The sequence below is a fragment of the Phoenix dactylifera genome, chromosome 11 (genome assembly GCF_051530095.1).
Source record: "Phoenix dactylifera cultivar Ajwa chromosome 11, Ajwa_hap1_PhDact_Kaust_v1.1, whole genome shotgun sequence".
Classification (NCBI taxonomy): Eukaryota; Viridiplantae; Streptophyta; class Magnoliopsida; order Arecales; family Arecaceae; genus Phoenix; species Phoenix dactylifera.
The window spans coordinates 5,981,307-6,007,324 of record NC_143200.1 but is presented as its reverse complement, the minus strand read 5'-3'; the positions used below and the strand labels follow the sequence as shown (position 1 = coordinate 6,007,324).

General features: G+C 38.8%; 1 non-coding gene and 1 pseudogene across 1 annotated transcript; one reads left to right on the top strand and one right to left on the bottom strand.

Annotated features, from left to right (window-relative positions):
• Positions 1-1,477: 1,477 nt before the first annotated feature.
• On the bottom strand, positions 1,478-4,148 carry LOC103706579 (uncharacterized). Its single transcript, XR_015971079.2, has 2 exons — positions 4,012-4,148; positions 1,478-2,010 (listed from the first exon to the last, which is right to left on the bottom strand). It is a non-coding gene; the product is annotated as an uncharacterized LOC103706579 (transcript).
• A 7,369-nt stretch (positions 4,149-11,517) lies between these two features.
• Positions 11,518-12,749, top strand: LOC148700610 (pentatricopeptide repeat-containing protein At3g26782, mitochondrial pseudogene; annotated as a pseudogene).
• Positions 12,750-26,018: the final 13,269 nt, after the last annotated feature.

The window sequence follows — 26,018 nt, the reverse complement described above, 5'->3', positions numbered from 1 at the left end:
CACTTTGGCTCTAGTGTTATTTTCTTGTGTATTTCGTTTATTTATTATGTATTTTCGTCTTTTGTTAGTTGCTGGCTTGTTATGACTGTATTTAGCTATTGTAGTGAACCATGATGTTGTTGGATCATGGGTAGTTACATGATCACTTGTGGGATCATGGGTAGTTGCATAGGGGGCTATATATGGAACCCCCATGTCTCCTGTTTTAGTTAGAGAGTATTTTGGAATGAAAACTTTGTCTTGACATCTGGTGGACTTCAGATCTTCCCTCCCCTCCCCTTTCTATTCATATCTTCTTCCCTAAATCACCTGTCCCGCATCAGTATGAAGAGGATGTGAAGAAGGATTTTCAAGAAGATGATAATGAGCCGTCAAGGTTGGCACTTGCAAAGGTGCTTGGGAGCCTGAAGTCTTGGCGTGATACAGTCAGAAAAATTGAAAATGAATTAAGACGCTCCATAGATTCTTAGTTATATCATCTAGTGAAAACGCTAGTTTATTTTCTACTCCATTTTTTCTTTTTTCTTTTTTGGATTTAACTTCTTAGGCTGTGTGCTAGATTATAGCTAAACGAGCGGAGTGAGAGAGCGAAGATATCTACATATATGTATAATAGAAATTATGGGGATGCGTCTTTCCCGGCAATCTTTTTTTTGGACTCAACCCCCCAAGCCATGTGTTTGATTAGAACGAAATTAGCGGAGTCAGAGCAGTGAGACATAAAAATGAGTGGAAATATTATTATCTTATTTCAGTAAATGGTATGCAAAATAAGAGAATGAGATGCAAGAAATGTTTTAATGGATGAGAAAGAGGCAATTGCGAGTATCAGTTAAACAAACAAACAATCATGTTTATCCTACCTTTTCCTTTTATTTTCTAAGTTTCCATGACATATTTCCTTGTGACTCTTCTAATAATTGTTTTTTTCTGAAAAAAAAGTCAGCAAGGATGCCTCTGGAAAACCTCAAAAACATGTGTAAGATTAGTAGTAAGTTCATTGGAGACAGAAAGCGGTTGGGAAAAAGAGAAACTATTATACTGCAGTACCTTGGCAATTGCCCAGTAGATACTTTATAGTTTTCTATGTGCTTTCATATTTTTTTTTACGAGAAATGGCACCATGTTTTAAGAAGAAAATAAAAATAAAAAAATATATCATAATATTTTTATTATGAAAAGAAAAACCAAAAACAATTTTACCTTAAAAATCTGATTTGCAGAATTTAAAGAGAACTGTAGTTCCTAATAGTACAAATCAGATCCATTATGACGATCATGGATGCTTCTCGTTTCCAACCTTTTTTTGTTCACCTAACTGAACTAACTACTGGATGAATATGAAAAGTATTATAGATGAATGATATGAAAACTATTACAGATGAATGAACATAATGGAATTACTGACCTGTAATGCAAAGTACTGGAAAAGATAGATAGGGATCCCTCCTCCATGTTACTCCTGGACCATGTCACATAGCAAATGGATGCATTCAATTGATCACTTGATGTAGTACAGAAGCAAAGAGGCAGTAGTCCATGGTTACCAAGCATACAAATCTCGAAAACATCGTAAAGCAGCCGGACTTGACATAAAAACCAACACACTAACCACATTGTGTAATTTATTTATTTTTTTTTTTGCTACAAACTCGCGTATTTTTCATTGCATGCCTATTTACAAAGCCAGAAAGATAGATCCAAGTGCAGTAATACTGAGCAGAATGGGAAGGGAGCAGCTGTAGCTGCTGCTTGCAGCGTTGTGCCTCCGGTGGGCAGCAGCAGCTCCGTTCCTTGGGGCAGTCAGGGCCCCTCCAATTAGTGGAATTATCCTTCCATCAGGTGTGCTGGAAGTGCCATCCGAGCCTCTACCACCACCATTATCAGATGAGCCACCTGAACGGCCACCACCTGAACGGCCACCACCCGAATGGCCACCACCTGACCCGCCACCACCTCCCCGTTTGTTGGTGGTCATTTTGTTTACTCCTGCTGTTTCCTGCATGGGGGCTGGAGGAGCAGTCGAAGTACATGGGATGACAAAATCAGAGATCACAATGACTGTAACATGTGTTGTTATCTACAGAACAACAGTCTCATGGTTTGCACTATGAAGCAATAAAACAAACCTAGGAGCCAACAGAATAGTCCTTAATTATGAAAAAAAGCTCATCAAGTAATTAACTAGCTAGTGATTAGATGTAAACTGTTCTTTGTTAGAAGATTACTATTGGCTGAAAGTCCATGAAAGTAAGCAAATTTTTCATGGTCTGTGTGGATCCTAAGTAAGACCACAACTAATGTATTGTTCATCATAAGACCTTTTTCATCAACACAGAAATGGAAAAATAAAATAGTTATACCGTTGGCAATCAGATGTAGCGCAAAAAGACATTTTCTTTTTTAAAGCTTATTTATGAAGTGCCACTGATGGCAGATCAAGTGAAGCAATTTCAAATAAGTCAAAAGGTCAAAAGAGACAAGGGCATGATAAAAGATAACTTGGAAAGAGGTATAGGGAAATGAACTGTAAGGAAATTTACAGGTTGGAGGATGATGAGGCTTCTTGTCTATGTCCTCTCACTCCTCTTTTTCTTTTTGAAATTATCAGTAACTGTGCTTTGTGTTGATTCATTATTTTAGACATCTGATATGTTTGCTAAACAGAAGTTACTGTCATCATTATAGGACGCAAACTATCAGGAAGCAGCATCAAAATTGTAATGAATTTCTTTCCTTCAGAATTCTCGAAAACACTGCTTTCAGAATATGTTCCAGACTTCTTTCTGTCAGTGTGAAGCTGCTGGGCCACTAGATAAAGCTTCAAACAATGTGCTCAGCATTATTCAACTATAAGCTACTAATTCTATATAGTTGGTTCCGTAAACCACTTTGCAAAGCACAGCACACTGTTCTTACTAGGAAAACTTGCCGGAACTAGTGGCCAATCTTCACAGGTGGGCATCCACTGAACCAAATAGAAAAAGGACTACAGAAAAATCCTCCAGATAAGGCCGGTGCCGACACTTATCCTCAAATGAATAAGAATCACCAAAGAACCTAAATATCTCCTATGACAGCATCTTCCTCTTCACAAAGGTTTTTCAAGATTCCAAAACCAAATAATTATGGAAGAGTTTCTGAGACTTGTTCACATAGTCACCCTCTCTTTCTGAAAAAGTAAAAAACTGAATGGTAAAAGTCAGTGACTGAGAAGGCCCTGAATATAAATATGAGCCAACCAAAAATCTTCAACCATTTACACCACCTTCTTGAGCAGGTGAAATCCTTTGCAAGGGTAAACTATCAAAGAAGTTGGTTTCTATTATAAACCAGTACTGTTACATGGACTCTTGTGTCCAGCCTGAAGAATTCATGTCGCCATGTATCCTTGAGCTGGATATGTGTCGGTATTCTTGGGACCACTTAGAATCTGTGAAAATATCACCAACTAATTACTAGCATAAAACTTTCAAAAGATATGTCAAGGAAAGCCAGATTGACGTAATGTTTGAAATCAAGAGTAATATTATGAATAAGGACACCAATAAGTTAGGAGTTTTACACTTTCTAAGTTTTTATTTAAAAACTGCTCAAACTGTCTAGTCCTGGATATTCAGTCCAAACCATCTAACCAAAAAAAATTGAAATGTATAGGAAAAACATTTGGTTAAATTAATGTCCCTATTGGAATACTGTTTATGTCATTCTTCTTCACACTTTCTGCTTCACAGATTGATATTTGTTCGATAACAAAGATATACCAGATCTATCAGTCATCTACATCAATTCGCAGATTCTTTTTCTCACATCTGTCGCAGTTATGTTTGGAATCCCTATTATTTCAGATTTTTGAATCGCTAGATACAATGTAAAATGTCATGAAAACTTTTAGCATACATAAAGAAATCTACAAACGAACTGCCCTCAATCAGAATCAAAGAACACCAAAAATTAAAATCAACTCAAAGCAATACCAAAACACAAGGAACAGAAACAAAGACAGGATACCTGAATCATTGGTGCCAACGGACTGCACCCCTTGAAGAAGAAACAGAACAAGAAGCAAAATGAGAAGAAATTTTCTCCACCTATTTCCCATCTCTACATCCACCAAAGCTACACCAACCCATCTCTCTCTCTCTCTCTCACTATATCTATGTATCTATTTATGAATTTCTCTTCTCTCACGCAACGCTAAAAGTGAGCAACTGCGTCTCCTCCACATCATGTTCCGTTCCCCCACTCCCTTCCTTTTTTTTCTATTTTTAATCAAGTTGGATGAGGTCACCATGCACCCACGTGTTAGATTCTCTCTCCCTTTCCGTTTTTTCTTTTTAAGACCGAGAATTCAAGCTATTCCAAGTTTAATGCATCCAGAAGACGCATCCAATTTGCAAACCTATTTACCTCACGATTGATATGCCTCACTCACAATGAAGTGTCCCCTCTCACCAGCCTCCAAATATTTTATACCAGGGGTGTGCACCCATCTCCTGATCTATCCCTAAATCCAACCAATCACCGTAGTATAATCGCCCTCAAATAGGATGGAGTCAGCTCTTAGAGCTCATCGTACATAGCTGATGCCAGCTCAAGCAACCCTCAACTCCACTTCTGGAACCGAGGTGTCAAAAATCGGACTCCTGCTAGCTACTATGAGGCTAAAGTCTGGGCCTCTAATCATAAATCCAGCTCCGCCTGTCTTTGCTGCCACCGTCCAATACACAGCCATCGAAGTTAACCTTGAAGAAACTCAAGAATGGGAGCTCCCAAGAGTGGAACACCATTTGGGACGCTGCAAGAGCTAGTGAGGAGTTTTAGATACCCTGAGATGTTAAAGGTTCTCCAACGACATATGATGGGTGATCTCAACAGTCTATACTAGGGCCCTCTTCAATATGAATCTCGGTGGCTGACTACCAGCCACATAAGCAGTTGTAACGATAGAGCTTCTCCTTGGATGTAATGATAGAGCCACATAAGTGACATATCTAAATGATGTCTTGGTAGATCTTCTCTTTAGGTGCTCCAAAAAGGTAACAATCAGGATTATTGATTGAAGCACCTCTTGAGGGATGTCATCTATTCTCTACACTTGGACCGCTCTCTCATACTAAAATAGGACATGGTCAACATACTCTATCCACCTCGTAGCCGGGGTAGGTTGGTGGAATGCTCATCCTCCGTCTACATAGAACACCCCTAGTCAGAAGGCAACCCCAGGTTAGCTTCCAGATAAATAGGGCAATCTTCGATGGACACCAAACCTCCAAATCCAAGCGCAGTCCTACTCCTATGCAGGCTCTCTCCTAAAGAGATAATAAAGATCCTTGGCCTTTGCTCTTGGGCTACAAGTAGATCTCCAAACCCTCATGTCGGAAATATTGTTCCCAGGGATCGTGAGGGACCGCACCATCTCAGCTATCTGCTCTCCAAATAGTTGGGAAACCAAACTAGTGTTCCACCTCTTCTCCCTAGTCAGAAATAGATCGCAAACTCGCATGATGTCTGCCATCTCGTTATAGACTATAGTCGGCCATTGCCTCAGAGGGAGATCATCCACCCAAGTATCCCTCATAATATCCAAACTCTGCCCATCCCTAATCATCCATCTTGTGTTGGCCATCCCCGTCCGGGCATGCATGCAAATCTCTCTCCAGATGAAGGAGCTACTCCGACTAGCCAGAATCTTAGCAACTGAAGTCTACGAGCCATGCTTAACACTCATCAGAGAACTTCAGAGACTATTGGGCTCAAGCAAATACCTTGCAGCACGCCTAGCGATCATGGCCTCTCTCTTGACCAGCAAGGACTAGATGCCAAGTCCACCATCTTGCATTGGCTGACAGATTAAGCCCTAAACAACCAGGTGCACCTCGCGCACACCACCATGCGAACCCTACAGGAAGTTTTGAAGCATCTGCTCAAGCTTTGTAAGAAAGGCTTTTTACATGACGGTGTTAGACATCAGGTAGACTGGCATAGAGCTAAGGACTGACTCATTAGAATCAGTATGTGCATAATGGATAAAAATGTAGCCTGCCAACCCTCAAGACGCTCCTGAATGCTTTGCTCCATACTAGCGTAGTCAGTCCTATGGTGCCTCTGCTCAGTGATAGGCACATCTTGGTATCACCATGGCCCCTCCTACTCTCTGATCCCAAGGCATTCTATGATAGATTGCTTCACCTGCAGCTTTGTCTTCAGATTGAAGCAGATGATATATTTGAGTAGGTTTGGCATGAGGCAGAGCGGTAATCCTCTAAGATTTTTTGAAAGCCACCGCGTTCCTCATGGAGGCCTAGGTTAGCAAGATACTATCATCCGCAAAAGGCAAATGCGAAATCGGATGAGCTTTTGAGGTTGGCATATGGGCATCTATTGACTATTGTGAGCATGCCTCCTATAGAGCTTGAGATAAGGCATCAGCATAAATAATGAAGAAGTATGGGGATAGAGGGCAACCTTGGCAAAGACCAACTGAAGAGTGGAAAAAAGTCGTTAGTGTGCTGTTAATCAAGATAGAGAAGGATGGGCTCGTACACAACTCAGAAACCATGAGATCCACACCTTATGAAAGCCAAAGCTGTCTAGAAAGCCACAACTCTAGCAAACTCGGTCATAAGTTCTCTTTATGTCGAGCTTGATAGCCATGAGGCTCTGGCAGTAAGGGGATCTCTAGAGGTCATACATAAACTCCTAAGTTAAAAGAGTGTTACTCGTAATGCTCCGTTCACCTACAAAGGCCCCCTGCTTAGGGCCGATGAGGCTGGGGAGAATTGGCTTCAATCTATCCACCATAATCTTAGCAACAACCATGTACAGGGTGGTACAAAGACTAATCGACCTATGGTGGTACAAAGACTAATCGATCTGTGGTTGTTGGGCTCTGAGGCATCTTATCTCTTCAAGATCAGAGTAATGTAGGTCTCCTCCAAACCTCAAGTATTACGGTAGTGTTGAAGAACTATTGAATAACTGCCACAACCTCATGGCAGACGATGACTAGAAAGCATCGTGTGCAAATAAGAATGCCCCCCCCCCCCCAACCAAGTCTTTCAACAATCTGACCAATGTCGTCCTTTATGGAACGGATCTGATTCCTCTGTCTCCGGATGCTAGTGGACTGGTGAAAGAATATGGTCTTTTTGTCCTTCTATTTGATCTACTAAATTCTTGACTTCTGCTGCTAGAGGACCTACTTTTGCCATAACAAGGAGTGATGCATGGAAAGCTTTACTCTAAGGTCTGTCAACTCCTCCGCAAATAGTCCACTACCCTGGTCCTCTTTCACCTGGAGGTCAACAATAGAAGCTTCCACCTCTTCAAGGTGCCTGAAAATGTTGCCTACTACCTCACGGTTCCATCGCTGCAATCTCCGCTTCGTTAGCTCTAGCTTGCAGGTGACACCATACATGACATCCCCTTGCATCGGCACCCCCTAGGCACCTTGCACAATATCTCAAGATTGAGGGTAAGCAAGCCACATCTTTTTAAACTGAAAGAGATAGTAATAATTGACCCTCAGATTAGTACTGACTAAGATCGAGCAGTAGTCAGATGCAATCCGAGAGAAATAACGTACTTGATAATTGAGAAACTGTTGGATCCAGGTAGCACTGGCAAAGGCCCTGTTAATCCTCTCGCAAACTCTAGCACCGCCTAATCGGTTGTTTTACCATGTAAATTTAGGCTCGAGAAACTAAGATCAACCAACCCATTCGCCGAGATGAATCCTCGCAATTTTTTGATCTTGATCTTATCAGCATAAGACTTACCCTCTTTCTTTTCATGAGGCCCATAAATATAATTGAAATCCTCCGCAATTCTAAATGGTATAGCTTGCTCAATCAAATTAGAGTCCTTATCGAATTAGATTCGCCAGTATTTATAGTCGGTGTTCCCATACCCATCCGACAAAAACTAAAGAGATCCATTAGGCTCCGAAACCACCTTTCCAACCTATTGGGTGCAGTTGTCGGAAATCTCTACAGTAGCCACACCAAGCTTTAATACAACCATGATACCCCCCGCTAGACGTCAGGATTCAATAGCGTAAAAATCCCAAGACACGAGGAACCGGCGCTGAATCTAGAGCAAACTCCTTCCGACAGTGCGTTTCAAATAGTAAGCAAATTTCTGGATTACGTAGACGCACGAGTCTTCTGAAAGAAGAGAGAAAGGAGGCCCTGTCTCCTAGTTCCAAAATAGAATCGTCATTTAGGTTGTTCCTAAGTCCGCACAGCAATGGACCCCAACCAACGGCCCCCCTCCTTGACCTGGGTTTTCCCCTCTCCCTGCTCGCTGGCGGGCCAGCCTGTGGAGCCGACAGCACCGGGAAATTGGTTTCGGCCGGATCACAGATAAGGATCTAAGATGCAGGCGTGGGATCGGCACCGTCTGCGGGAGTTCTCAAAGCCCCTTGATCAGTAATCCGGAGCAGCTAGGTAACCTTCCATGGCCAGACTTCCCACCGGAGGAGGCGGCGGCCCCTCTGGCGGATCCACCACCGCCAGCATCGGGGGCTCAACTAGGAAAGGGGTGCCGAACGAAGGTGGTGCCTGGTTTTCCGCCGCCCGTCCGCTTAGAGAAGCAGTGGCCGGCCCTTTGAAAGGGCCCTTCGATGAGCCCTCTCCCAACGGCGGCCCAGGAGTCGCGCCGGGCCATCAATCCCGCCCGCGCTCGAGCCAAGGTGGATCGGGCTTTCGCGCTTCGAGGCCGCAGCTGGGCTTCTGAGCTGCTTGAAATTGGAAAGGCCGGGGCCCGCATCCACCATACAATCCTCCGGCCCACCCGACGGCTCTAATGGGCTGCCCCCATCTGCCTCCTAAGCTTGGCCCAGGTCTGGCCCCAAACATGCTTGTTCCCAGGACTCCATTGCCGACAGTTGGCCAGCTATCAGCCAAGGCGGGGGTGGCAATCGGATCGGGTCGAGACATAAACAGGTCGGGTCACATGCAGGTCAGATCAGAAAATCATAAATCTGAACCCGACCTGTTTATTAAACAGGTCAGAAATTACAATCTGAACCTGACCTGTTTATTAAAGAGGTGACCCGACCCGATCCGTTTAACCTGTTTAATAAACAGGTAACCTGTTTACCTAACCCGATCCGACCTGTTTAACCTGTTTGCCCAACCTGACCCGTTTAACCTGTTTAAATCTGTTTAACCTGTCCAGCCCAACCTGTTTAACCTGCCCAGCCCGACCTGTTTAGACCTGTTTAGACCCGTTTAATCTGTTTAGACCTGTTTAAACTGTTTAACCCGTTTAACCTGTTTAGACCAGTTTAACCTGCCCAACAGTTAAACGGGTTAAACGGTTTAAACGGGTCAGATATCTAAAATCCGTATCCAACCCAATTAATAAACAGGTTAAACGGATCGACCTGTTTACGACCCGAATCTGTTTAGGCCAAACCCAAACCCGTTTATGACAGGTCGAACACGGATCGGATTGGCGAGTCGGGTCATATTTTGCCACCCCTAGCCAAGGGCCGCCGGCTAGGGCTCCATTGCGATCGTCCTCCGATTTGAAATGGAAGACGAGATGAACCTCGGCAAGGGGAGATGCCTCCACCTCGTATTGGAGCTTCCCCCTCACCTTCATTTCTCAAGCAATCTAGTTGGCCGGGACCCTCTGTCCCAGGCTTCGAGTGACGAATGCCAACTTCTCCTGCGCCTTCTCTTGAGGCTTCGATCCGTTCCTCCAGCAGCTCAAGAATATCCATAAAATACCTCCGGAGGTTCTCCAACTCCCCGTCGGAGATCATGTGGCTTGTCCACCACACCTGCCTCAGCCGGCTTTGCGCCGCCTTGAGTCCTGGGTTCCCATCGCTTGATGTAGGCGGTGTACGGCTCCCGCTGCCGGAGGAGCAACCCGTTGTATCACCACCCCGATCCCCCATTCGTCAATTGCATAGAAGGTGTTCGATGGAGTGTCCAAAAAAAAAGGAAGCACGAAGATCAAAGCAACCGTTCATACAGGGCGCGTACTACTCTTCGAACCCTGTGTTAGATTCTCCACCGCTTAAAAAGTAGCCGTTGTAGTCCCCGCGGTAACCCAAGCCAGCCTCACCACGGTGGCCCTTTACATAAGTTCCCATGGTGGGAGCCTCTCCTCCCCTGGTAATGGCTAGTAATCCCATGCTCAAATTTAGATTTTTACGCCTCTCCCTCCAGCCTCATGAAGCCAGAAATCTCTTCTTTTCCTCTTCCTTTGCTGTGGCGGCGACACCCATAGTTTTAGACTCCGTCTTAGAGCAACAAAGGTTCATCTCATATCCTGAAGCTGGAATCCCGGAAACCCACTTCTTCCCCCATTTCCCTTGATCCCAGGTCCTGTATGTCAGTCCTGGTGCAATAACGGAACTCGTCCCAACTCATCCCAGTTCAAACAAACTCGTTTGCATCTATGCGCAGCATGCCGTTGGCCGATGCGCATGCTCTTTTGCCGGATGCAAGAGTGGGAAAATGTGTCATCCAGTGCGATGGTTAGTGGGTTTGTGAAGACTGGAAATTACGAGAATTGTTTGAGAATTTTTGAGGGAGGACATTCGTTCTGGCTCTTGGATTCATAGCTACAAATTTACCTTTTGCTTTCAGTGTTATAGATGCAATACCAATCCAATTAGGTATGGAAATCCACTATCTTGTTTGGAAGTCTGGGTTGTTGGCGGCGCTAGTTGACATGTATGCTTGATGCGGCATGTTGAAGATGCTTGCAAGGTGTTTGATAAGATGTCGAATAAGGATATGGTGACTTGGACTTTCATGATTTCTGGGTGTGCTTAGTGAGGGAACCCTGAGGAGTCTCTAATCTTTCTTGATAGAATAAAGGAAGAAGGCATTGCTCCTGATAAGGTCACCATGGTGACCATTGCTTTTGCTTTTGTACAAGCTTGGGACCATGATAAGGCTATAAGATGGACCATGATTACATATCGAGGAAGAAAATCTCATTTCATGTGATTTTGGGGATGGCGATAATTGATATGCAGCTCAACTCAACTAAGCCTTAACCATAAACTAGTTTAGGTTGGCTACATGAATCCTTTCCTCCATTCCTCTCCATTTAGGACTACACTTTTTGAAACATACGGAACATCCTACATAATTTTTGGTCTACCTCCACCTCTCTTTCCTTCTACTTATATTAAATCACTCCTTCGTACTGGTGCATCCCTCAGTCTACATCGTACATGTCCAAACCATCTAAGTTGACCTTATCAAAATTTATCCTAAATTGATGCTACCTCTATTTTTTACGAATGACTTAATTTCTTATTCTATCTTTTCATGTATTATCACACATTCATCTTAATATTCTCATTTCGGCCACATTCATTATGTGCATATATTGTTTTTTAACTACCCAATATTCTGTACTATAAAGCATAGCTGGTCGTATATGTATCCTATAAAATTTTCTTTCCAACTTGGTAGGTATCCCACAATCACATGATATCCTAGTTGTACTTTTTCATTTATCCACCCTGCTTTAATCCTATGGATATCATTCTTTTCAATCTCTGATTCCTTATGAATAATCATTTTTAAATACCAAAAATTATCACAGAACTTCATGATCATCATTTTTCACTCCATCTTTATCTCTATTTCTTACTAAAACCATATTCCATATATTCCATCTTGGAGCATAGATGATTGATATGTATGCCAAATGTGACAGCACAGATGCTGCCAGGGAGATCTTTAATCAGATGAAGGAAAACAATGTCATTTCCTCAGCTTATAGAATTCCTGTGCATGGCAAAACAGCTCCGGAGTTGTTCTCTTCAGATGTTGCAGAGTGGAATGCAACCAAATGGAATTACCTTCTTTTCCATCTTGTCTGCTTGTAGTCATGCAAGTTTGGTTGATGTAGGTTGGTAGTTGTTCCATGCAATGGAGAGAGATGACTCGATTGAACTTGATGCAAAGCACTACACTTGCATGGTGGTTCTTCTTGGCTGAGCAGGAAGACTTGATGTTGCAATGGAATTGTCCAAGAGGATGACATTTTAGAAAGATGAGAGCTTTTGAGGGTCTTTGTTAGGTTCTTGTAGGATCCATGGGAGTATAAAGTTGGCAGAGAAGGCTGAAAAAAGCCTTCTTGAACTGGACCTAAGTACTTTTGAGAATTATGTTTTGCTTTCTAATATATGTGCCAATGCATGTAGGTGGGAAGATGTGGCCAAGGTGACACATTTGATGTCCAGCAGGAGATTGAAGAAGACACCTGGTTGGACATGGATTGAGAGTAACAACTAGACACATCAGTTTAGGGTGGGTGACAAGAGCTATACATAATTAAAGGAGATCTATGAAATGTTGAAGGTCCTGAGTGAGAAGTTGGAGTTGGCTAGCTATGCTCCTGATACTAATTTTGTGCTGCATGATGTGGATGAGGAACTTAAACCAGGATTCTTATACAATCACAGCAAGAAGCTGGCAATTGTGGTTGGTCTAATTGCAACAACTGTGAATCAGGATAACTAGGAATCTTAGAGTATGTGGGGACTGCCACACCTTTACTGAGATGGTATCGGCTATTGTACAGAGGGGATGCAAACAGATTTCACCACTTTAAAGAAGGGCCCTATTCTTGTGGGGGCTTTGGTGATAAACTGCATTTGCAATGAGGTGTTTCTGTTTTCCCACAATGTTGTATAATAATTGAGCAGCTTTTTATATTGTAAAACAGATATTATATATGCCAATGGGAAAAATTAATCTTTTTAATCATGATTATGGCCATATATTTGTTTTGCTAGTAATAGAAATCATTAGTATTGCCATGTTATGCTATGGGGATGTAAATCTTTGTTCATCTGGTGTAGCTTATATGATATGGATTCATTTTGTTTCTTTTGTTTTTTATCTTTTTTCAAAGCAACAAAATTTTCAATCGTCAACATGAAAAAAGGCTTAGCTTATTGTAAAAAATCATGAGTTGGTGGCTGAAATTGACTGTTAGATGTAGTTTTGGGTCTTTTGCTAATTTGACTTCATGGGTACCAGTGGCTGTTGCTTGTATGACTTTTTTTCTTAGTAGTTTGATAAATTTTATCAGAAACTAAACATTACCTGGAAAGCATGTAATGGCCAAACCTTATGTTTAACCATGACATCAGTCAAAACCTTCAAAAATTATGCATCTGGCAACTTCATCAAAACATTTCCTAAATCAGACAAGAAATTAAGGACAGGCACTACATCATTTTGCAGTTATTTTCAGTTGGACCATCTGGCATATAATAGGTCTTGGAGACAAATGGATATCTGCTTCTCAACCTTACATTCTTTCGTTTCTTAATAGAATCTATTCATACCTTTGGACTCATTAAAGATTGCTGGTCACATGCACGGCCTTACTCTTAATTGGTCTTTCTAAAAATTTGAATTTTATTCATGAATTCCAATTCTTTCAACATATTCAGTTCATGTTGTCAGCAATGAGTTGTGACTATATTTTTTTCTGCGGTAGGATCATGATACCGCACATTATTTTGTGACAAAGTCCTTCAAGACTGTGTATCTGCTTGCGGTATGCCGTGCATCTTCTTGCGGCATAACCTTCCGGGCTAATCAAGTGCTAATGTATTAGCCCCCCATTGGTGAGGTCCTTAACATAGGCAGATCGAAAGTTCAAAATAATTATAGTGTTTCATATTCCAATTCGATAAAAATATCAAAAATCATGCGGTATCAAAATTGATTAAGAATAATTCATAACATAATCATACATCATCATAATATTCCAAAATAAAATATATTCAATAATAAAATATTATTGATCAAATTCATGCGTCATGAACAATACTATTCAAAATGTTGATATAATAATTTTATGATTTATCGATAAATTTAGAAAAAGTGAAACATCACTTACCTTGTGGACGAAACCAATTATAGATCCAATCAATTCTGAAAATTCCTCTCGGAGCCTGATATTTAAAAATTATATTTTCATTAAATTTTTGCCATGATTATTTTAAGAATAAAGATTCTAAATTCCAACACCCTTACAGGGCTAACCAAGCGGGAGTGCCTGACATCCCGATTGGTTCGATCAAAGTGATTTCATCTAATCATGGTTGAATCAAGGTACAGATGGTTCGGTAGAAATAGCAGGTGATCCAAATTAACAGTGTTTGGCAAGGGTCAAAGTAGGGTCGGCACACTGCCTGACGTCTATAAATCAGGATACTTCACTAGGATTGATTCAAAATCACTGAGAAGAGTTCTTACTGAACTTAACAACCCTACAGAGAGAGTAAATAGAGAAAGTCTAGGTAGAGAGAAATAGGAGAGAAAGAATAGGGAAGAGAGAGAAGAACATAGAGAGAATGAAGCTTCTCTCTGATGACCCAAAGATTGATTTAAAGATTGATTTTGATGATCACAAAACCTTGAAGTATAAATACTAATGATTGTGTTGCAAGGAGAAAGATACTTATTTTGCAAGGAACATAGCAAGTTGGAAGAACACAAGAAGGCCTCCAAAGCTCTCAAGAAAAGTTAGAAGAAAGCCACACCTCATTGGCCCAAGATTCAAGTTCAAAGGCTTCAATTTAGAAGAGCAAGTTTTAGGAAAAATTCAAAGGAAAGGCACTCGAGTCGACTCCTACAGTTCCGAGTCGACTCCAAGGAGCAACAGACAGCCGGACAGAAAGATTCATCTCAGAACCTGTCAACGAGTCGACTCCTGAAGAGCGCGAGTCGACTCCGATGTTCACCGAGTCGACTCCAGGGTAGTATGAGTCGACTCCTAGGAGTCACAGGCAGAAAAGTCAGAGAGCAGTTTTCGGTTCTGAGATTCGAGTCGACTCCAGTGGAACGCGAGTCGACTCCGATGGTTGGCAAGACGACTCCAAAGAAAGTGAGAGTCGACTCTCAGAGGAACACAAGAAAAAAGTCAGAGAACGTTTTTCGGACTCTGAGATTCGAGTCGACTCCCGCAATACGCGAGTCGACTCCTAGACAGCGCAACCCCAAAGACAGAAGACGGTATTTTCGTCTCTGAGAGGCGAGTCGACTCCAAGACAGTTCGAGTCGACTCCAAGGCAGCGCGACCCCAAAATACAGAGGATCAGTTTTCGGGCTCTGAGAGCCGAGTCGACTCCAAGAGAATCCGAGTCGACTCGAGGAAGAAAATCAGAAAATATGTCCTCTGGATTCCTGAGAATGAGCCGACCCCTAAGTGCCCGAGTCGTCTCCAGCTATTGGCGAGTCGACTCCAGTTTGGTCCGAGTCGACTCTAGGACAAAGCGAGCACATTAATTCAAATTTGGAACAGTGGCCGAGTCGTCTCCAGTCAAGCACGAGTCGACTCCTGCAACAGGCGAGTCGACTCCAGATCGCGCGAGTCGACTCCGATCCCAACGGAAATATTGTCAGGAGGTACAGACTGTGTCCAACGGCTCTATTTTTGTCTCTAACGGCTAGATTCTTGTTTCCACGCCATCTAAAGCTATAAAATCAAGAGGAGAGCTAGGGAAGAAAGTATGGAAGTGGGAAAGAACATTTAGAGAAGAGATCTCAAAGAGATTACAAGGAAAATCTCCCATAAGCACAAAAGGGCCATCCAAAGTGAAATAGAGAGAAGAAGAGCATCCAAGTGAATCCCAAAGCTTCCTCTCCATCCGTGTGCTGCCTCGGTGATCCTCTACTTCGTGCCAAATCAGAAGAGGGTCAAGTAAAGAAGAAGCCGAGCTCCTTCATCTTCAAAACTCGTTTGAGGGCTTCTCTTTACTCTATTTGGTTATATTGTTATATTTGCTTGTTTAAAAAGCTTTGATTTGTTTTTAAATTTTTGTTTTAATATCTTGTAACTTGATTCAATCAAGGGATTGAATCAAGGGGTTAAGGTTTGTTGGTGAGCCAAAGGGAAAACCAACGGTAATAGGTTTGTTGGTGAGCCTAGGTTGAAACCAACGGTGTAAGGGTTCGATTGTGATCCCGAAAAAACAATCAGGGTGGTTCTAGTCGGTGAGCCTGGGAAAACCGACCGAGTTCGTTGTGACCTCGTAAAACAACAAGTTGAGTTGTGAGCTTGTAAAACAACCGGCTGCAATCTGTAGGATTATAGTGAAATTCCCAAGAGGTCTTGGGGAGTGGATGTAGGTGCTGGGGTGCACCGAACCACTATATGTTTGTTGTGTTTGTAATGCCTCTTGTCATTGTCTAACTTACTCACTTACTTACTTAGATAAATTGCTTGCTTAACTCTTATCCGCGCATCCTTTAGTTGCAAGCATATTCAATCAAGTCACATTCTATACATCAAACTGTTGCTAAGTTTAAATTTCACTGTGCATCTATACAACTTAGCATAATTAATCAAAAAGTTTTAGAAGTAGTCTAAAAGTTTTAAAAGACCCAATTTACCCCCCCTCTTGGGTTGTATCTACTGGGCAACAAATGGTATCAGAGCAGGTGCTCAAATATTATTTGTAGTCTTAACCGACTAGAGCCAAAGATCATGACAACCCCACATAACGTATTACTTGCTGAGGGACTTTCCACAAACAGACCTCCACTGTTTGATGGATCTAACTATATTCAATGGAAAGCTAGAATGAAAATCTTTACTCAATCACAAAACTATGAGTTATGGAATGTCATAACAAATGGCCTACACACACCCACGAAATTAATTGAAAGTATATTCGATAAAAATTTGGCTGAACTAAATGCTAAGGCTATGAACCTTCTCTACTGTGCATTTAATAAAAATATTTTCAACCAAATTTGTATATGTTCATCTGCCAAACAAATATGGGATACTCTTGAAGCAACTTATGATATTTCCGAAGAACCCCATGTTAGTTTACTTGAGGATAATTGCAAGACTAACATTGAGGATGCAGGAAACACTCTAAATCAGGAAGAAAGATTCAAAAGCTTCCTAAAGACAAAGAAGAAGAGGAAGCTAGAAGAAAGGAAGAAAGAGATAAAAAGGAAGAAAGCCTTGACCAAGAAAGAGTCAAGCAAGAAATTAAAAGTTAGGAGCAACAATGATGATATTAGCTCCAAGAAACTACAAGAGGTAACTAACTCGTGCTTTATGGCACAAGAAGACAAGGTAAAATCTGAATCTACTCTTACCTCAAATGATTTTCAAGAAGAATTCTCTTATGATGAATTATTAAATGCTTTTCATGATTTGTATGGTGAATGTAGAAAATTAGCTGTGAAGAATAAAAATCTTAAGAAACTAAATCTGAAAATTTCAAAAGAAAGAAATTCTAATGATGAAATACAAGATAAACTAAATTCTGAAAATAAAATTTTAAGATTAAATTCAGAACAATTAATTCAGAAAAATCAGAATTTAATTAAAGAAAATCAAAACTTAAGTAAAGAAATTAACCAATTGAAGTCTTTTATTAACAAATTTACTGTAAGTTCAGAAAGATTAAAAATGATGTTTGAAAGCCAACATGCAGATTTTGATAAATCAAAATTTGGCTTAACTCCTTCACTTAGCAATGAATCCCTAAAGAAAAAGGTTATCAATTCACCAAGCAATCCATTAAATAAGATAACTTATTTCAAACATGAAAAGAATGGGCATAACAACTTTACCTATCGTTCTAATATAATTAAATCAAGTAGTAAAGTTATTACAATTAAACAAATTTGGGTTCCAAAAGGAACTATATGTCCTAACTCTCAAGAACCCAAGCAAGCTTGGGTACCCAAAATGAAAATATGAGGATGTAGATTAAGGTGTGCCAAGATACCCATGAAACAAATAGAACTTTCATACAAATGGGTGCTCTAGACACACATTAAAGAGTGAAACTTAAAATACACTTATGAAAAGTAATTAAAAAATTAATAATAATGAAATCAGTAACCCTTGCATCTCATCATTACTTTTGCTTTAGTATTTGATTAAAATATGAATTGCAAGTATTGATCAATTTTGTGATATAGAAAATACTTTTGAAAATATTATCAAATCACTTCATTTTATAATATGATTTACTCACTATTGGATAAGTTGCTAAGAATAACTCTATGAATTCTCTATATGCTTGATTGAGAGTTTTTATCCATGGCATTATTGTTTATCGATCATAGATATGAAAATGTGCACTTGGTATACCTTTGAATATATGCACTATGAATACCAAGATTAAAGAAACCATTTTGGATATAAAATCAACTCATGCTAGTATGTACTTAATCTCAAAAGACCTTGCCTATGGCTTACTTAGAGTATTTTCTGAAAGGTCAAAGTTTACTATGCATGTTAACTAAGGAAACAAACAAAAATCAATTTTTAAATCTAAAAATGTTGTTTCCAACACTAAGTTTTCAAAAGCTTACATTGGTTTTGTTCTTGGCACTTAAATTGAAATATTTTCTGCATTGGCACAAACTCACAAAAAGGAATCAAATGAAAAAGGTTTGCAAACTATGAATCATGGCATAGTGTTGAAAACCAATTTTGTATTAAGTTGTGCACAGAAAATAATATTGAATGCAATTATTTCAGCACCAAGGACACCTTAAGTAAAATAGGGTTAATAGAATTCTTGAAGAAATGAAAAAGACAATTGTGTATGATAGTCATCTACTATTTTTAAAAGCTATCATCACTGCTTGTCATACATATAATTTCTATTAGATCTATTTTTGATAAAAACTCCTTTTGATCTTCTAAAAAATGGAAAATGAACCATTGCTATCTTTCATATTTTTCAGTAGCTTATGATATGCTTGATATGGTCTTTTGAAAATAATGCCAAATCTGATAAAGATATTTCTATCCTTGGATATCATTCATCAAGCAATGCGTATAGAATGTTCAATGAAAAGATTCTAGCTGAAGAAATATCAATTCAGTTTATTCTTTATGAGACTAATGATTTATTATCAAAATACTAAAATCAAATTATATATGTATATGGTTAATCTTTTACATATAACAATCTGAAAACTTGTTAATAATCAGAACCAAATTGAGTTTTTCAGAAATGCACTTAATGAAGAAAAATTGATAACTACTAAAAGACTAAATCAAGAAAAGATGAAATAAATCTTGATGAAATTCTTGCATGATTAGAAGTAAAGATCACCATTATCATTTGATTGCTTTATGAGCTTTATATTCTGTCAAATGAATGTGTAGAATGCACTTCTATGTGATTATTTCAGATCTATGTAAAATAACCACCTTATTTGAAAACATTCATTACAAATATGATAAAGCAATTTGTGATTTGGAACAAGCATCAAAAGCATGATAGAATAATTATTTTATCATATACCTAATAGACCAGATTGTGTGATCATTATGTGCCCTTGTGCAAGACTTCAATCTAACTCTAATGAATCATAATTTATTGATAACAAATGAATCATAATCTGGATTTTGATAGAAACAATTGTTTAAGGCAATTTGATCAAAACTTAGCTAGCATGTCTTATTGATAATTATCTTAAGCAAATAGAATCTAAGCTAAATTGATGTTGAAAATAAGAAATTAATTTGACCTTGATGAATCTTCCTATTACTTCACATGCTTGTCCTTGAACAGTCTTGGTTAATGAAACTATCTCTTTAGTTCAAGTGACATATGTTTGCTTATATTTAGGCAATCTCTTGAATAAAGTGACTCAACATGCAACTATTGTCATATCTTATATTGAGTCATCTAGTTAAAAAAAAAAATATGTTGGATGAATGTTTTGTATCTTGAAGAAACTAATGACTTTCTTTCAAGAAAGAAAAGGAGTTTGTTAATAATGCAGGATCCTTGAGCAAGAAAATGAGAGATCTCAACTTGAAGGATATCTCCATGTAAGATACAATAAACATTCACATGCAAACAAGAGAGAGGACCTTCTTCAGCCAAAAGTTCATACATAAGAAATCTAGTAGGTATTTGACTGAAGAATGCAGAATGAATTGGTAATTCTAGATACTTCTCTCATAAATTAATTGAGCAAAGTCAATAACTTAAATCTTATTATGGCATGATTAAAGTCTTTAATTATAAATTTTTGATATCATGTCTATATATATATATATTGATTGACTTATACTTTTAGAAATTGTTTCATGGTTTGCCCAAACTAAAATATATCTTTGCCTATGTCATAACCATGAAATACACAAGTTTATGCTTAAAATTTTGATTTAAAATAACTTGTGAGAAATTATGAATCCTTGAGCACAATGAAAATGTTGTTTGCATGATATACATCTATATGATACATAAGATTATTTCGTTATTCTACTCTTTCATGTAAATTACTTGAGAATAACAAAAAGAGAGAGAGATAAAGAAAAGATAATGGATATTATTCAAGAGATGTAAAATCTAAGCAAAGGCAAATACTTCAATCTTAAGGAAAAGCAAAACAAGCATAATATATTCGGCACTTTTGTGAGACTTGTAAAAGGGATAAAATCCATAATTAATTACACTTAAACAGTGAGAGTTTGAAGTGAACATTTTAACCTTTCTATATTGCTCATCATAGGGATGGTGCCAATGGGGAGGCTAGTGGTAGTACCCGGCACTATTTGACCCAACTATTCAGTGTAGGGTATATTAGGGACGGCACAAGAGGGAGGCTAGTGGTAGTACCTCGTGCCCCTTCCAACTCCACCGGATAGGAAGCAAATAGAGTATAAAGCATAAGAAAGTAAAAACGAAAAACAATAACAAAATGTTCGTTAATTGATTAAGAAAAGAAATTCAAAAAAATGAATGACAAAGTAAATGAAAGTATATAAGAAGAATCAAGTCAAGTTTTAGTCACTTGGAAACACACCTTAAGGATGAAATCAGTGCAAAAGTATGTTTAAATAGGGGGAGTTTATTTGAAAAGAATTGATCATTGACATGCTTGTTATTTTAATGCATGACTTAACACATAATATATTTTGCATATGGCATGACGTCTGAAATTATGGGTTCTCAATATTTTGTAATGCTCCATGCTTAAATAATTTGATTGAATGTTTTATTCTGGTACTATTGAAAAGAAATTTCAGATTTGTCATTCACGATTATCTTTGAAAGTTAAATAGATTTGCAAAAAAAAAAAAAAAGAGAAGGATATTTCTATTTTGAATTGATCTTGATCTATCCTTCTACTTGCCTAACTTTGATACATAATGTCCTAATACTTGTTAAAATATCCTCCATTGTGTATCGAAACTCAATATTAAATATAAAGATTCTGAAAGTGCTCTAATGTTATTGAAATATGTGTTTTCAATCATAATGATTTAAGATGAGCTACAATGTGGAAGATACATATCTCAAATTATGACTTTGAAAGACTCTATTGAAAATCTTTATGAAATTCAGAATCTGATTTTGTATAAAAGCTTAAACTCAATATGATCTCTAAATAAAATCTTAATGTAAGAAAAACAAAATTAATTTTGATGCCTTGGTTGATTGCTCCGATACGCATCCGAAACATATCATTTCTTATCTTTAAAGTATACTAATATTGGTCCAAATGATGTGTCTTTCGATGATCTTGATTGAAAACAAAAATTTCTAAATATATGATTTTATTTTGATATTAAAAAGATTTATTGTGTTTCATGTATACATTGCTGAAAAACTATGATTAAGAAATAGATATCTATAAATATATATACCTCAATGATCATCTATATGTTTTTCTCTCCTACATTCTTAAAGACTTCCATCAGAATATATATAGAGTGAATGATTTTAAAGCTAGAAATATTTCAGCTCACTCAAATGATTCTAAAAGAAAGAAAATGTGAATGCTTTTGAAAGAAACTGAGCTTCAAATGAATCATTTTCTGATTAATATTTCTACACATTTTCTCTAAGATTAAGAGAAAGCATAACTTGTTCTTGATAGATTACTCTACATTCTCGATATCATAGAATTTCAGTTTTATTCACGTTTGTCATTAAAATCTGAAATTCAACAATAGAAAAGAATGATTAAAGAAGAATGCATCTTTTGAGGGGGAGCTTTAGATATTCAGTATCTTTTTATGGATTGATTTTAATGAACCTCATTATATTGCAAGACTTGCTTTAATTATATAATGAGTTTATACCTTGAGATGAGTTCTATAAAGGTTGTCTTATCTCAAACATTGAGTCTTATAAAAATAAGCTGAAACTTATAGAAAATTTTTTTTGTTTTGAGATTGACAATCTTATTGAACATTATCTTCAAATTCTAAACTCTTAAATGGAATGATCAATTAAGGGGGAGAAAGAAAATTTCAGAAGGAAAGATCATATGAAGCTAAATCGCATAAATCCATAACTAAAGGAGAGAGAAAGAATACTAAATGAAAAGTGATCCTAATGCTCTCCAATATTTATCATCTGAAATTTAAATCTGAAAATTTTTACGATACACCTTGAGGCTTGTTATTTGGTTAGTATATCTTATGCATCAATCATGAACCAAATTGCAATTCAAATAGTTGATCTTAAGAGCCTCTAATTTAATGAAAAAGGGGGAGAATAACGTGTTGAAGTTTCTTGAGTATCTCTTAGAAAATCTATTTTGAAATTCACTAATGAGTCCTAATTGGCTTGCTCCTTAGAACTTAAATTTTGTGCCAATTCCTATTTTTATGTATCAAATTGTGCTTATTTTCTAAAGGAATAAAAGAAAGTCTTTAAGTGAGCTCTAAGATATATCAAAAATTGCATGAATCCATATTTTGGTATTTGTGCCCCAATGCTCTTATTATCATTAAAGAACTTTGAAGTCATTAAGAATTAATGATCCAACATGATATGTTTTTCAAGTATATAAGTTTTGATCTTATACTCTGAAAATTAATTAAATTGCTCTCATGTTGATAAAATACTTAATATATTGGGCAAAAGATCTTAAATGAACAAGCTTTCATACTTATTATTGAAAAGAGGTTAGATTTCCATTCGTGCTTTCTTTAAATATCATTCGTGGTACTTCTTGAATTAACTTAAGAAAGATTCCATCTACACTTGAGTTGAAAACTATCCTTGGAATCACATTCGATGTGTTCTGCTCTGAAATTATCTTAATTGGCTCTGATCTATGCTCATTAATCTTATTCTAATATTATTGCCTTGAGTTATATGATTCATATCCTTGCAATAATTTGACATATTTGAGTAGTCTTATCTTTGTGCTTAATGTTTCACTGTCTTTTTGATGTTGTCAAAAAGGGGGAGAAATACCTAACTATATGCTCATAATGCTTTATATTCTGTATGTTCTGAATTGAATACAAACCAGCTTAAATTTAGATATGTTGATTATGTTAAGCTGATTAAATCTAAAGCATTATCATGAAGTATGTTTTAAATATATATGTTTTCTACTTCATTCAACTTAGCTATGCACTACTTCTAGAACACAATATATTTTATATTGCATATACTCCAAGTTTTGTCATCATCAAAAAGGGGGAGACTGATGACCCAAAGATTGATTTAAAGATTGATTTTGATGATCACAAAACCTTGAAGTATAAATACTAATGATTGTGTTGCAAGGAGAAAGATACTTATTTTGCAAGGAACATAGCAAGTTGGAAGAACACAAGAAGGCCTCCAAAGCTCTCAAGAAAAGTTAGAAGAAAGCCACACCTCATTGGCCCAAGATTCAAGTTCAAAGGCTTCAATTTAGAAGAGCAAGTTTTAGGAAAAATTCAAAGGAAAGGCACTCGAGTCGACTCCTACAGTTCCGAGTCGACTCCAAGGAGCAACAGACAGCCGGACAGAAAGATTCATCTCAGAACCTGTCAACGAGTCGACTCCTGAAGAGCGCGAGTCGACTCCGATGTTCACCGAGTCGACTCTAGGGTAGTATGAGTCGACTCCTAGGAGTCACAGGCAGAAAAGTCAGAGAGCAGTTTTCGGTTCTGAGATTCGAGTCGACTCCAGTGGAACGCGAGTCGACTCCGATGGTTGGCAAGACGACTCCAAAGAAAGTGAGAGTCGACTCTCAGAGGAACACAAGAAAAAAGTCAGAGAACGTTTTTCGGACTCTGAGATTCGAGTCGATTCCCGCAATACGCGAGTCGACTCCTAGACAGCGCAACCCCAAAGACAGAAGACGGTATTTTCGTCTCTGAGAGGCGAGTCGACTCCAAGACAGTTCGAGTCGACTCCAAGGCAGCGCGACCCCAAAATACAGAGGATCAGTTTTCGGGCTCTGAGAGCCGAGTCGACTCCAAGAGAATCCGAGTCGACTCGAGGAAGAAAATCAGAAAATATGTCCTCTGGATTCCTGAGAATGAGCCGACCCCTAAGTGCCCGAGTCGTCTCCAGCTATTGGCGAGTCGACTCCAGTTTGGTCCGAGTCGACTCTAGGACAAAGCGTGCACATTAATTCAAATTTGGAACAGTGGCCGAGTCGTCTCCAGTCAAGCACGAGTCGACTCCTGCAACAGGCGAGTCGACTCCAGATCGCGCGAGTCGACTCCGATCCCAACGGAAATATTGTCGGGAGGTACAGACTGTGTCCAACGGCTCTATTTTTGTCTCTAACGGCTAGATTCTTGTTTCCACGCCATCTAAAGCTATAAAATCAAGAGGAGAGCTAGGGAAGAAAGTATGGAAGTGGGAAAGAACATTTAGAGAAGAGATCTCAAAGAGATTACACGAAAAATCTCCCATAAGCACAAAAGGGCCATCCAAAGTGAAATAGAGAGAAGAAGAGCATCCAAGTGAATCCCAAAGCTTCCTCTCCATCCGTGTGCTGCCTCGGTGATCCTCTACTTCGTGCCAAATCAGAAGAGGGTCAAGTAAAGAAGAAGCCGAGCTCCTTCATCTTCAAAACTCGTTTGAGGGCTTCTCTTTACTCTATTTGGTTACATTGTTATATTTGCTTGTTTAAAAAGCTTTGATTTGTTTTTAAACCTTTGTTTTAATATCTTGTAACTTGATTCAATCAAGGGATTGAATCAAAGGGTTAAGGTTTGTTGGTGAGCCAAAGGGAAAACCAACGGTAATAGGTTTGTTGGTGAGCCTAGGTTGAAACCAACGGTGTAAGGGTTCGATTGTGATCCCGGAAAAACAATCGGGGTGGTTCTAGTCGGTGAGCCTGGAAAAACCGACCGAGTTCGTTGTGACCTCGTAAAACAACAAGTTGGGTTGTGAGCTTGTAAAACAACCGGCTGTAATCTGTAGGATTATAGTGAAATTCCCAAGAGGTCTTGGGGAGTGGATGTAGGTGCTGGGGTGCACCGAACCACTATATGTTTGTTGTGTTTGTAATGCCTCTTGTCATTGTCTAACTTACTCACTTACTTACTTAGATAAATTGCTTGCTTAACTCTTATCCGCGCATCCTTTAGTTGCAAGCATATTCAATCAAGTCACATTCTATACATCAAACTGTTGCTAAGTTTAAATTTCACTGTGCATCTATACAACTTAGCATAATTAATCAAAAAGTTTTAGAAGTAGTCTAAAAGTTTTAAAAGACCCAATTCACCCCCCCTCTTGGGTTGTATCTACTGGGCAACACTCTCTCTAACCAAGGAAGAGGATGAGAGAGGGTGGCTGCTGGTGGGGAAACTGAGGTTCACCAAACCGACGGCTGGCGGCTGTCCACGGCGGCTAGCGGCAAGAAATCAACCGCAACAACTGACCAAAATAGGGGTTTCAACCTCTTAAGCCAACAAATTCATAACATCTCGATGATCGGAACTCTGGCAAAAGCTTCAAGCTACTGCGAGGGACCGAAGGAAGACCACAGCGACAAACATCGATGATGAAGGACAACTGAAAAGGAAGAAGAAGGGCCAATCTCTTGAAAATAGAGGAGACAGGGTGTCGCCCTTTTTCGCCAAAAATCCGATGATCACCGGCCGGAAATTGGGCTCTAAGGTCAACGGAAGAAAAAGTTAGTTTTGGTTTTGATAACTATTAATCCAAAGACAGCATAATCATATATAGATACAGAGAAAAAGTTAGTTTGGAATAAAATGATTAGCAATTAACTGTGCAGTCCTCTCCTGCATTGAACAAAAGTTTCTTT